This window comes from Lissotriton helveticus, chromosome 4_1 (assembly GCF_964261635.1).
Source record: "Lissotriton helveticus chromosome 4_1, aLisHel1.1, whole genome shotgun sequence".
NCBI classification, from domain to species: domain Eukaryota; kingdom Metazoa; phylum Chordata; class Amphibia; order Caudata; family Salamandridae; genus Lissotriton; species Lissotriton helveticus.
This window is the reverse complement of record NC_136063.1, coordinates 1,458,612,946-1,458,625,865: the sequence shown is the minus strand read 5'-3', so window position 1 is coordinate 1,458,625,865 and position 12,920 is coordinate 1,458,612,946. Positions and strand designations below refer to the sequence as shown.

The following is a 12,920-nucleotide window of genomic DNA, read 5'->3' as shown; positions in this document are numbered from 1 at the left end:
AGGGGCGTAAAGCTATCCTGATGAGGATTAGTCCTAAATTGGGGGACGTTGCCAAGAAGGAACCAACAGAGGACCCTAAGGGATATCTATTTGGAGAAGGTCTGGTGAAGGGGGTAGGAAAGTGTGTGTCAACTTTCACCAGCCTGGATAAGGCTCAAACATCTTTGAAGTGAGTGTTTGGAAGAGGTGTTTTTGATCGGGCCGGGGCAAGGGCCCGTTTACCTGGCCAATCTAACACAAGGGCACAATACCAATCTTGTCGGCGTGCAGCCTTCAGGGGTTTCCAGTCCGCGGCTGAATTTTATCCCCAAAGAGGAAGAGCAGAAAGAATGTGTCAATCAGGGAGACGAGCGCAGTTTGCTCAAGGGTCCGAGGGTAAGTATAAAGACTGTTTTTGGTTCTTCCCCAGGGAGGTGGTGGGGGGCGGGGGGGGGTTGAGAGGAGTTGTGGAAAATTGGAGTAAAATAACAAGAGACAGTTGGGTTATTCACACTGTGCAAGCATATATCTCTTGGAGTTCGGGGAATTGCCAAGTCAAATGAAGGAACCAAATCAGTTGGTTTTCAAGAAAGAGCTTCAGGAAATAGTAGGAATAGAAGTTTTGGAGACGTTGTAAAAAAGGGGCAATAGAGAAGGTTTCAGAAGAAGATAGGGGTTTTGTAAGTACTATTTCTTTGGTTGAAAAGGAAGAGAAAGGATGGAGGCTGGTGATAAAACGTGAGCGGGTTAAATCAATTTGTGGTTTACAGACGTTTTAAGATGGAAGGAATCCATCTTTTAAGGGATATCCTGTAAGTAGGCAATTGGTTGGTGAAGTTGGATCTAAAAGATGCATATTTCACTATTCCCATTGCGGAAATAAGTTGCAGGTTCCTTCAGTTCAGATAGATGGGACAGCTGTATCAGTTTACGTCCCTTCCATTTGGTCTTGCACCATGGTGTTTCACAAAGGTGTTGAGGCCTGTAGCCAAGTTTCTAAGAGAAAGAGGAGTGCAGATGATTATGTATTTACACAGCTTTTTAGTGATGTCTCAATGTCAAGAGGAATTGAAGAAGCAATTGATTCTGGCATTGAACCTATTGGAAGGTTTGGGGTTTATAGTAAACAAAGAGAAATCTTTTTTAGTTCCAAGTCAGTGTTTGGAGTTTTTAGGTTTTGTGGTAAACACTGTAGAGTAAACTTTAAGTTTGCCAGAGAAAAAGGTGAAGAAAAGGACAGAAGTGAGAGGGTTGTTGAGAAAGGAACAGGTTATTCTGAGATCTTTTTCAAGAGATATTGGTTTATTTTTTTCATTTATTAAAGCTGTTTTTCCAGGGCTTCTTCATTGCAGAGCTTTGCAGAGTGAAGGCAGAGGCTCTCAGGAATGGGTTATGGTATGGAGATCAGGTCGTTATTTCAGCAGAGGCTCGAGAGGAGTTAGTTTGGTGGTTGGAGAATCTGGAGGCTTGGAATGGAATGGCTATATTTGGGATATGACCAGATAATGTTTTGGAGACAGTTGTAAGCCTTTTTGGATGGGGTGCTTGTTTGGAGAATCAGGGGACAGGTGGGAAATGGTCCTTAGAGGAGAGGTTGGAGCATATAAATTGTTTAGAAATGAGGGCAGGTATTTTTGCCTTGAAGAGTTTTGGAAAGAAATTGCGAAATTACAATGTTTTGTTAAAGATGGATAACGTTTCGGCAGTACATTACATAAACCGCTTGGGTGGAAGCAGGTCGAAGAATCTGTCAATATTTTGCCATGGAGACTTGGAGTTTTTGTTTAGAAGAGAAGATTGGTTTTTAGATAAATAATCAAATTCTTTAGGACCCAAGAACCCACCGTCAACACCTGTTTTCAATGTTCCAAAAATTATTTCTTGAGTGGACCTAGTTGGATCCTCTTTTACCTTCCGGTACCATTCAGAATTGTTCACCTGCTGCTTCCCTTCATTCACATACATTTCTTTGGGCCAGATGACTACGGCACCGCCTTTATCGGCTTCTTTTATTACTACTGATGGGTCTTGCTTCAAAGTCTCAATTGCCATTTGCTGCTCTCTCGTAATGTTGCGCTTAATGAAAACCTTTTTTGTTTCCAATTGACTGATACCTGATAACACTGCTTGTTCATAAGCTAAAATTTATTTTGGTACTGCCTGTGGAAATGGGACGAATTTTGATTTGTTGGAGAGACTAGACACCTCATTGGTGTTGATATAATTCTTTCCATGAAAGAATGCTTTTAAACTAATTTTGCGGCAAAATTCTAATGCCTCCAATTTCATTTTAGTGAAATCATTGAATCTACTGGGGACAAATTTTAAACCCAATTCTGGTACTGATGCTTCTGCCTTTGATAATTGTCTCTGTGACAAATTGATAATGCTAGGGGGTTTCACGACTTGTAATATTGTCGTCGATTTCTCATCTCCCAAGGCTGGGGTTTGAATCTTCCTCTCTGCTTTGGTTCGCCTTTGTCTAAAAAAGAGACCGCATTGCGTGAGGTGCCTGCCCTTGAATCTGAATTACTGGAAGTTTCTGAAGATGTAATTTCAGAAAAAGTAAGGAAGCGATTCCTTGAACATCCCTGAAAGTTCGACAACACTTTGCGCGATTCAGTTGACGTATAAAATGTGTCTTTAAGGAAAGGATATACCTGATCAATATAGAATGATTGTGAGTCTCTCTCAAACTTAGCAGAGAGGGTTTTGGAGCTTTCATTTCTTACGGAGCACTGCCGCAACGAGGCACCCGCTTGTTGAGTGATCCGCCCTACTGGTGTGTTGAAGCGGAATATATATATATAGATAGATAGATAGATAGATATAGATATATCTGGTTGCCACAAGTAGGTAGTTCTAGTTGGGACCAAATTCAGGGTTAAAAAAAAATCCACTCGCAAGCTAGATTGTAATCAGGAACAGCTGTTCTTAGGAGCTGCTGGCCCATTCTGGGCAGCTGCCAACAGGTGTTCTCTTGCTCGCAAAGTAAATGAGCAATAAAGATGCCTTTAAATCTTGGTATCTAGTCACATTTCTCCACTTTCAGAGACCGAGATCAAAACTCAGTTTGTCTTTCTACATTTACTTTTCTCTCTGTTACTGAAGTTAGAGGATTTTGTAAAGTGAACTGTGTGACAATCTGGATGAGACCACTTCATGGTTCAAGTACATTACAGTTAGGTTGATTCAAGTGTATTCAGGTGTATTCAAGTTACTAGACCTGCAGGTCTAGTAACATTTGTATACATTTATGAACCTTGTAATTTTCATAGGAATAGTTTTATTTGTTTTGCAAATAACTTTGGCACAGTTTAACGAATCTTCATAAAATTTTGAAAACGAGTTTGTCCTTCACTTCAGCTGCTGTCAAGAAAGTGTCAGGGTGATTTGTGAAGTGGAGGCCGAGAAAAAGGGTGGGTCCCAAAACACCTTTTTCCTATGCAATTTCCCATAGAGAGTTTAGACACAACTAGGGCCCGAACCGCTGAACGGAAAGAAAAGATATTGGTCCAGAAAGAGTGCTTTTTGTAATTTGGTGTAAATCTGTTCAGACGTTTTGGAGTTATTAAAGGATAATGATTTATGTATACATCTGGAGATGGCTATCCACGCGCCAGTGCTGTGTTTGGTTGGCCGCAACCTGAGAGGAAAGTAGCTGCCGCCATTTTGTGTATCAGGACAAGGTTCCGGGAGAATATAGTAGAAATATGATATAAAGGGTCAAGATGCAGGAACCCTGAGTCCAAGGGACTGACTAAGTGGTCTGTGAGGGACCCCTCATGGGCAAGAAATTGCCTGTCTGAATTCAAGGTGGATCCAGCGCTAAAACAAAATACACCCACTCACATGACTCACACATTTGCACTCCTACTCACACATCCATATACACACCGATGCAGTCACTCACACATCCTCACACAGACCCAGAGAACCACTCAGACCCACACAGCTGCTTACTCACTCATACACCCACCCATCACACACTCACCTACCCACTTACTCACTTGCACCCCCATACACTCACACATCCATACAGCCACTGACACACACCCACTCACACACACACACCCATACATTCATTGATGCTTCCACTCACAGACCCACAGTCACTCGCACTAATACTCAGTCTGTGCACATCCACGCAACTCTTGACACACCTGTACAGCCACTTGCACAACCACTCAGACCCACAAAACTACTCACCATACACACACACAGCCATTCACATACCCACTTACTCAGTCATAAATCCACTCACATACCCACTTTAAGACCCAGAGAAGCACTCACACATCCACTCACAGACCCAGCCAGCCACTTACACACCCATCACACACACTCACACAACCACTCTCGCACCCACTCACTTAACCATACAGCCAATCTCACTGCTACTCACAGACCTATACATCCACTCACACACCCACTTGCACACCCACACACATTTACTTACCCACTAACACTCCCATACAGTGACTCTCACAGCTACTGACACCCCCACTCAAATTCCTTCTCACACACCATTAAAGCCACCGTTTGCACCTACACAGCCAATCACGCACACACTTACACACCCACATAGACATTTTCACCCCAACATGACCATACATTCGCTCTCACTGCTACTGATATACCCATATAGCCACCCACTCCCACTCTCCCATACAGTGACTCCCACAACCATTTACATATGCAAACACCTACTAGCATAGACTCACACACTCATAGTCACTCACACACCCACTCCTAGATCTACACAGCTACTCACACATTCATTCACATACCCACACAACCACTTGCACACCCACTTATAGACCCCATCACACACCCAGAGAGCCACTTACGTAAGCACTGATAGACCCATGCAGCCAGTCATACATCCACTAAGACACCCATACTGCCACTTTCACATCAACTTGCATTTTAGTATTTTAGCATCTCAGTGGATCCGCGGATTCTCCAAACTAGTAAAATAAAAAAGTATGTTGTTCCAAATATTAATGTATGGATACAGTATGCCAGTATTAAAATTTGGCTCCCTTCTCGAATTCGCACTAGATCCATAAAATGAGTAAAGAAAGATAATGTTGGTGCATTGCTTTTATGGAAAGACTGTACAAGTTATCTTACGTTCATTTAATTGTTACTTTTAAAATGTATAATAAGAATAAATGGGGTGAATGAACTGTTTATAAACTTGTAAACATGTATATTACTAAATGAACTTGTAGGTGAAATTGTAGTACAGTTTATATATATTTTTTTTAAAAGGTGAAATTCACTGAAAGAAAAAACAAAGGTTACAGAGACCTAATAGTTAGGCTCAGATTTGGCACACAAAAACCATAGAAAATCAGCAGTTTTAGTTACCTGAGCTAACTGTAACTTACGCCCCGCAATGCACTGCTTATGACCTCACATATTACATCATTCATGACATGGACAGTGACATCACGGATGACACCTCAAATGGCCCCGGGGCCTGTGTCGATGTAGATAACTAGGAGTAGACCACGTGCCCCCTTCCTTGCCAATTTCGGCCTGGGGACCCCAACCTCTGAGAACTCCATTCCCCGGGGACCCCATTCCCTGGGGCCCAGCCTTAGCAGTAAAGGGGGAGAGAGCCTCATACTCTGGGGACCTGGCTGTGCTTTAAATAGTGAGGTGGGGGCCGCTTGGTCATTGCCCTTGAGCCAATAATGGCCCTGGGGACCCCACTCCCCAGGACCAGCTCCTGCTATGTCCCACAGGGTGTCCACCCCCGGGACAAAGCGATTCCCCTGCCCGTATTGGCATGGACAAGGAAACATGTTTGCTCTCACTTTACGGAAAAGTTTCAAAGATTCTGCCAAGTGAGAGAAACACGAAGTCTGCTCCCAGTGGGCAGGAGTGTAAAAAATGCTCCTGCCTTCTTGGAGTAGACTTCAACTTTTTCCCTGCCCACACTGAAGCGGGCAAGGAAACAGATAAAAATATTGCTCCTGCCCAAAGGGAGCAGCATTTTTAGCTGCTCCCTGCAAGCTGGAGCAGTGCTGGGTCCTGCTGAAGGTGTGGAGCTGGCTGGGCCGTAGGGGCATGGGGGCTCCCCCAACAAGGATGGGGTGCCATAGGTGAGCTCCTAAGCACCCACCCTTTATTGGCCAGGGGATGGTGTCCTCAGGTCTGAAATCGGCCTGGGGAGCAGGCTACGTGCCCCCTTCCCTATTTAAAAAGGTGGAGGTTCCTGGGGATGGGATGGATATTTATTTATATATAGCTCATTTGGGAGGGTCCATTTTAGGATCCCCCACTAAGGCCTTGAGGGTGGGCTGCTCACTCTGCCCCCTTATGCGTCCCTTCATGCATCAACGATAGTCCTACCTCCGGCCTACTATCTTTTGGGGTTTTGCTACAGAACCCTGCATCCAACCTTCCATGGGTGGCCAAACCTAAATGCGGATACGTGGCCTGCTGCCATGCACCCAACCTGACCTTGGTAGCTAACCCCTGCACGACCTTGCACAGCAGAGGTTGGCTGCAGTTCTGTTCGTTGACATGGTGTCATTTTTAATTTCTGATTTATTTTGTTAGGAAGTAGGTGCTGTACGGATGTGTTAGCCTATTGTAACGATGCAGTGCTCTTCACTAATTGCCCTTATGTTCACATTTGTTTCACTTTTCTGTCGTAGTGTGTATGTGGATTTACAGCTTACTTTTCATGATGTAAAGCTGTGCGCACACATATATTCTTCCAAAAATACTGGTCCTTTATCAAAAGTATCTAAATGCAATATTGTTTTGTGTATGCCTCATCATTTCACTTCTTACAATGCATAGTTCTTCTTCTGACTACTTTTCATAACACTGTTCCTTGAGAATACAACTTAAGTTTGCGAATGCAGATTGTTCAGCATAGAGTCCCTGGGCACAACACAGTCGCCCAGCTTTTGCTTTACACTTTGCCTAACTAATAAAACATACTTTTTTGTTTTGGCAATGCTAGTTAATTCTCTGCGAGTAAACAACAACTCTGCCAAGGTCCATTGTACAGATATTCACAGAAATATGGAATGTGACCGCAGATAAAGACCACCAGTCTCATTTGGTCTACCTAGTTCTTTCTGGTTCATGACTCACAAGCCCTACTTGTTCTCAAGTTTTACCTTTGCTTTATTAATACCTTGTTTATGATATTGCACTCTGTACCACACCTCTGCCCTTTCTAAGATTTCTAAATAAGGGCTGTGGCCATGACTAAATAAAAGGATACTTTATTTATCAATCTCAGAACAATGAAAGATTGAGTTGGTATTGAACTCATGGCCTGCTGATCATAGCTGATTTAAGTGGTGAATGTTTAACTTACTGAACCATCATACAGGCTTTCTCCCTACTCTTGCTCTTGGGTGTCTTTCTAAATGCATTTTCTGAAAACATCTGTTGTGCCCTTTTTTTGTACTCATGACACAGAAGCCCTATGTTATCTCAAGCATTAACTTTACATTTTTACTATATTTGTTCAGATGGTTCATACTGAAAAATCTTTAATTTAGTTTAATTTATTTTTTTTAACTGTTTTGTGCCACTACTCTGTGGGGACTGTATTATAAATGTTTCAACCTTTCCATTAAAACCCTTTTCATTGTTAATTCCGAGCCTCTCTACTGTTCTATGTTATGCCGTTTAGTTAGAGGAGTACACTTACAATAGGCATTTACAAAGCCAAAGGTCTGGTATTGGCCACTGGTCTTTTTGCCTGGTCGTGCTTGTTTAGTTGTGATATTTGCAAAACATTTGGTTGCTGGGCCCTCATCAATGTACAAAAATTGGCTAAAAGCAAAAATGTTTTTTAGAATCAATAGTAGTCAGCACTTAAGGGAACTACTTTGCTTGTGAATCTGGTCCCTTTTGAAAGGGCATAATGCAAATGCAGTCTCTCCCAGTGAAGTTAGCCAATGGCTTAATTGGATTTACCTACTGGCCCCTGCTGTATGCTGTAGTGGGCGGAAGAAAAATGTGAATGACAAAACAATAGACCAATGGATGAAGAATGCTAGGCTAAAGCCCCTGTAAGTGACTATATTACACATCTTTTTAAGAGGTTATTGGTAGTGAGAAAAATAGCCCCCTAAATGCGATGCAGCGGGAGGCAGGGCAAGAAAGGCGCAACTGTATCTACTCTCTAGAAACACCTTATAATGATGCCAGGGCCCCCACCGCCTGAGCAAACAAACCAACCTACACCCTACTCTCTTGAAACATAGCAGTCTACAATACGTAACAACACAACGAGGAGTGGGTTAAAGGTATGCTGAATTCCACATTATTTGTGCCCAAGAAACCTGGGAGACCACTTCAATCTTTGTTAACGGTTATTGATCGTTCCAAACACTAGCAGTACCGTCCAAAGGGGGAAGAGCTAAGGGAGGGCCTACTTACATTGATATCCAATACAGCTGCATTTAGCAACTTAAATTTCGTAAATGATTCGTCCTTCTTTCACATCCTTTTTAACAAAGGTTATGACACCTGGGACATATTGCTAATAAACTATTATAACCACTTTTCCAACCTTGAAGCGGTAGTTGAACACTTAGGTAACACCATATTTGACTTAGTCGAGAACCACCAAAAGCCTATAAAAATCATCTGGTTAGGAGATTTTAATTCAAAAGCATGCCCAAGACGAGATGCGGATTTATGTGGCATCTGCAACTACGAAAGGAACCCAACCATATGACTTTCTTCAAGTTGCTTAAAACTTGGCTTTTCCCCAAATGATCCCGCCTCAGCTTTAATCGGCTCTGCTCATAGTGCTGGGATGTCCTCGGGTAACAACGCACTTTATAAATATTGTTTTCATTTCATTTCATACCAACAAACGAAATGAGGCACTGACTAACAACTCTCAAGATATTCCCCCAGGTACAGTCGACTCACATTCCAAACCTGCTTTATGCTGTGATCTTTAGATTCTCAAAAAAACTGGGCTGCAAGGCTATACAGGAAATTATCAAAATCTTGAATCCTGGCCAATGGTGAGGTATATGCGAGTTGTACCCTGCTCAAATACTGACCATAAGTCACTTGTTGAATCTCTTTTCAATGTACCAAACCTGGAAGTGCAAACTCCCGAAAGAGCATCCAAGGGAGAATACCTGAGAAGAGTGGTTTGGTGAAATTCTGAAAAATACATGTACTTTGTGCAGGATTTAAGGAAAGGAATTCAGTTCAGGCCATGTTGAGGCGATTTTAATGAAAGGGGATGAGGAATCCGATGATAGAAAGGTATTCTATTCGAGCAAACCAAAGAGTGTGGAGTTAAACTTATGCTCTCATGAGGCGACATGAACGAGCAGCCGCAATTTGTACTTTTATTAGAATAAGAAGGGAATACAAAGAATTGACAGGAGGAAGCGTGAAATGCTACTTAAGATCTGAGACAAGTTCGCATTGGTGGCCATGGGGTTAGAACCAGTGTAGGGACAAGAAGTTTAGTGTATAGGGGTGCAGGAATTGGTTTTACCTTTTATTAGCCGTAAAAGGAACTGTCCCCAGCAGGTTATATTTAGGCTCAAACAATCTCCCCTGGGAGTGGATGGTTGGAATTTTACTGAATCTGTGGTTAAAGAAGCTATATTCAAAACGAAGCCTAATAAAGGCCTAGGCCCTGATTCTGTACCAACAGATTTATCTTGCTGATTTTTCATTATGAGTTCTGCTTCTCACTAAGATATTTAATGCCATTCTGAGATCTAGAGAAATGGCAAAATCTTGTCGACAAGCTATAATTCTTCAATTTTTTTAAGAAAGGTGCGAGAACGGTCCCATCCACTTACCACCCAATTTCATTATTAGATAGGTCAGGTAAGATCTATGGGAGGGGCTATCCAATCACATTCGCGTCTGGGTTAAAGATGGAAACATTCTAGCAGACAATCAAACAGGCCTCAGAAGGGTATTAGACGGTGCAAAGGCCTTGCGCTTCTACTCTTTATGTATTAAATATACAAGACAAAGGAAGGTTCCACTGATTTTAACGTTTGTTGATTTGAAATCTGCTTTTGATGTAGTAGAGAAGGACTTACTTTGGCTAGCGTTACAACAGCACGGTCTGTACCAGTATTTGATCAGTCTTCCATAATCTAAGTAGAATTTACAAAGAGGTACGTTTGCTCAAGTGGGTTTTTAATAACTACTGGTGTGCGGCAACGGTGTGTGGTGGCTCCTCTGCTGTTTTCTTTATTTCTAAATGGTGTCTGCCTCAGTCTGAATTTAGATTTCCCGAAGCTCTGTAATTTACGTATACCTGTGTTAAATGCAGATGTTTCAGTTTTGCTTTCTCTTACGGAGCTCTCTGTGCATAAATTGATGTAGAACTTCCTTGATTATTTCACCACAAAACACTTAACTATCAATGTTTCTAAGAACAAATTTGTGATATGGGAACTAAGGATTGAGTTAAAACTCTCTTTGTCAGTGAACAGTGAGATTTTATAACTGGTAAGCTATTTTGACTATCTTGGAATTTGGTATACCACTAAATTGTCTTGGAAGCAGCAAAGTGAAAAAGCAGCTGCAATTTTAAATCAGGCAGCAGCTGCAGTTATTAGATGAAAACAAACCAAAGGGGAGGTCATTAAGTCCATTATTACATGTTTATAGAGCAAAGGCTGTTCCAGCTTGGATATATGGAGCAGAAATTTGGGGCTATGCAGATTCCTCTACACCTGAGACAATTGAGAATAGGTTTTCGAGGGCATTGTTGATGCTGGTGCTGGGCACGCCTTTAGCATCACTATATTTGGAACTGGGCATTAGACCTGGTCCAGATATTATTGCCCTAACCATAGTAATATACTGGGCACACCTACAGACAAATCGCTATAAGGGAGATAGCCCATTATTCTGATCTTCCTGGGGTATCCTGGTGCAACCATGTTTACAGCATATATAAGCAGCAGAAACGCAGCAGAATTTGAGTATCCCATGGCGATTAAAGGGAAAATGATAACTAAGGTTAGGGAGTCTTATTCTCAATATAAAAATCTAATGATAGGAGTCTTGTAAGAGTGGGATCCTAGTACAGGGGTTGTTAAAGCTTATATATCTATCCTAGGAGATTGATGAAGTGTGTGCTTGTGCCAGTGGGGAAACTGGAACGATTACCGATTTCATGTTATTTTGTCCAAATATAGGAAGTGTGCACATAGAATTGTTTGCCCTCTTATTCCCCACTTATGTTTTCAATGAGGCAGCCACCTTAGCACTCTGTAATAGGTCTGATCATCCAGAGATCTATTGTGGAGTTTCTAGGTATATTTGGAGGGCCTGGATCATGAGTGGAAAATTGAAAAATAACAGATTTTAAATTTGTATTGATTATGTAATGTTTAAAATAAATTATCGGACTTGCGACAACCCTCTTATTGCTGGGGTACACTTTGGGGGGAACAAACACACTCTTAGCTTATATGCGGACAACGTGATAGCAACATTAGAATATCCCCGGACTTCCCTTCCAGCCTTTTTTGCCAGACTAGAGCAATCCTCCCTAGCGGCGGGCTTCAAGACTAATATTCATAAATCCCAGACTCTCAACTTCTCTTAAAGCTCCCACACTGGCAGAAATATAACGCACCTACCCCACCAGTGGGCACCTGTTGCAATAGCATATCTCGGGATACAACTCACTGCATCTATACAACACACTACATCATTGAATCACACCACACTACTCCATTAAATACAGACAGACCTACACCGCTGGAGACCACATTCATTGTCTTGGCTGGGCCGTATAGCAGCAATAAAAATGACAATACTACCAAAAATACTATTCCTCTTTCAAACTCTTCCTCTGGAACCCCCTTCAGGCCTACTACACACCTTGCAGCGGGAGGTGGAATGTTTCATATGGGCTTACCAGAGAACCCAACTACACTGAGATCTGTGCTATGGATTGCTAAAAGAGGGAGGCCTTGGGTGCCAAACCTACCGGAGTATTACTGGGGGGGTCCAGCTTAAGACTTTTGTGGAGTGGTTGCGTCCTAATTCAGAGAACCACTGGCTCTTCATGGATAGGGCGGTGGCGGAACAATCGCTGTGAGAGATCCGTTTCCTTCCCAGGCGGGTGCTACCTAAAAGTCTCTTTCTCTCGCAAGTCACATGAGCCCCCCTGGCGGCGTAGGACAGAGATGTGGATAAAAAAGCACTAACAACATTCCCTTCACCATCAACACCCACAGTGGGTAACCCAGAATGTACCCCCCGTCTGGACTCTGGAACCTTTAACCACTGGACCCAGGAAGGACGTAGGTCTATTGTGCATTTCTTTTATGAGATCGCCCCCCCCCCCGACCTTCAAGGACTTCCGCCTACAGCAGGAGCTCCCGGAAACCGAACGTTATTGATGCCAACAAATCACACACTGGCTGATGTATCCTGGGGTTCTACCACAGACTCAACGCCGTCTAACCACATTCGAGAAGAGGCTACTATCCAAACCCTCAGCCACTCGCCTCAGATCTGAATTATATAGCCTACTAAGACTGCCTAAAGCGGTTAATAAATCCCCGGGTCAGAGTAGGTGGAAACTAGAACTAGGTTGCACACTCACGCAACGGGAATGGTAGGATATCTACTATAGGGCCCGACACACAGCACACAATGTAGCGGGTATAGAGACAGCCACTAAAATAGCTGCTTATCGGTACCTCACTCCCTCTAGACTCCACTGGGGGAATTTTGCTAGAGACCCCCTGTGTTGGTGCGACTGCCGGTCCCCGGGTACCTTGACACCCATACTATGTGAATACCCCAAAATCGCTAACTAGTGGGCGCAGGTGCTCGATGATATTGATACTCACCTTGATACACAGCTTCCCCGCTTCCCGGCCTACACTCTTAGGATTGCCCAACACCCTCACATTCACTCGTAAATCAACCGGAGGCCG

The 12,920-nt window shown here is 42.9% G+C and overlaps 1 protein-coding gene across 2 annotated transcripts in view; it reads left to right on the top strand.

Annotated features, from left to right (window-relative positions):
- Window positions 1-12,920, top strand: part of LOC144829176 (enoyl-CoA delta isomerase 2-like) — a 530,023-nt gene that overhangs the window by 281,729 nt on the left and 235,374 nt on the right. The gene's annotated exons all lie outside the window — the stretch shown is intronic.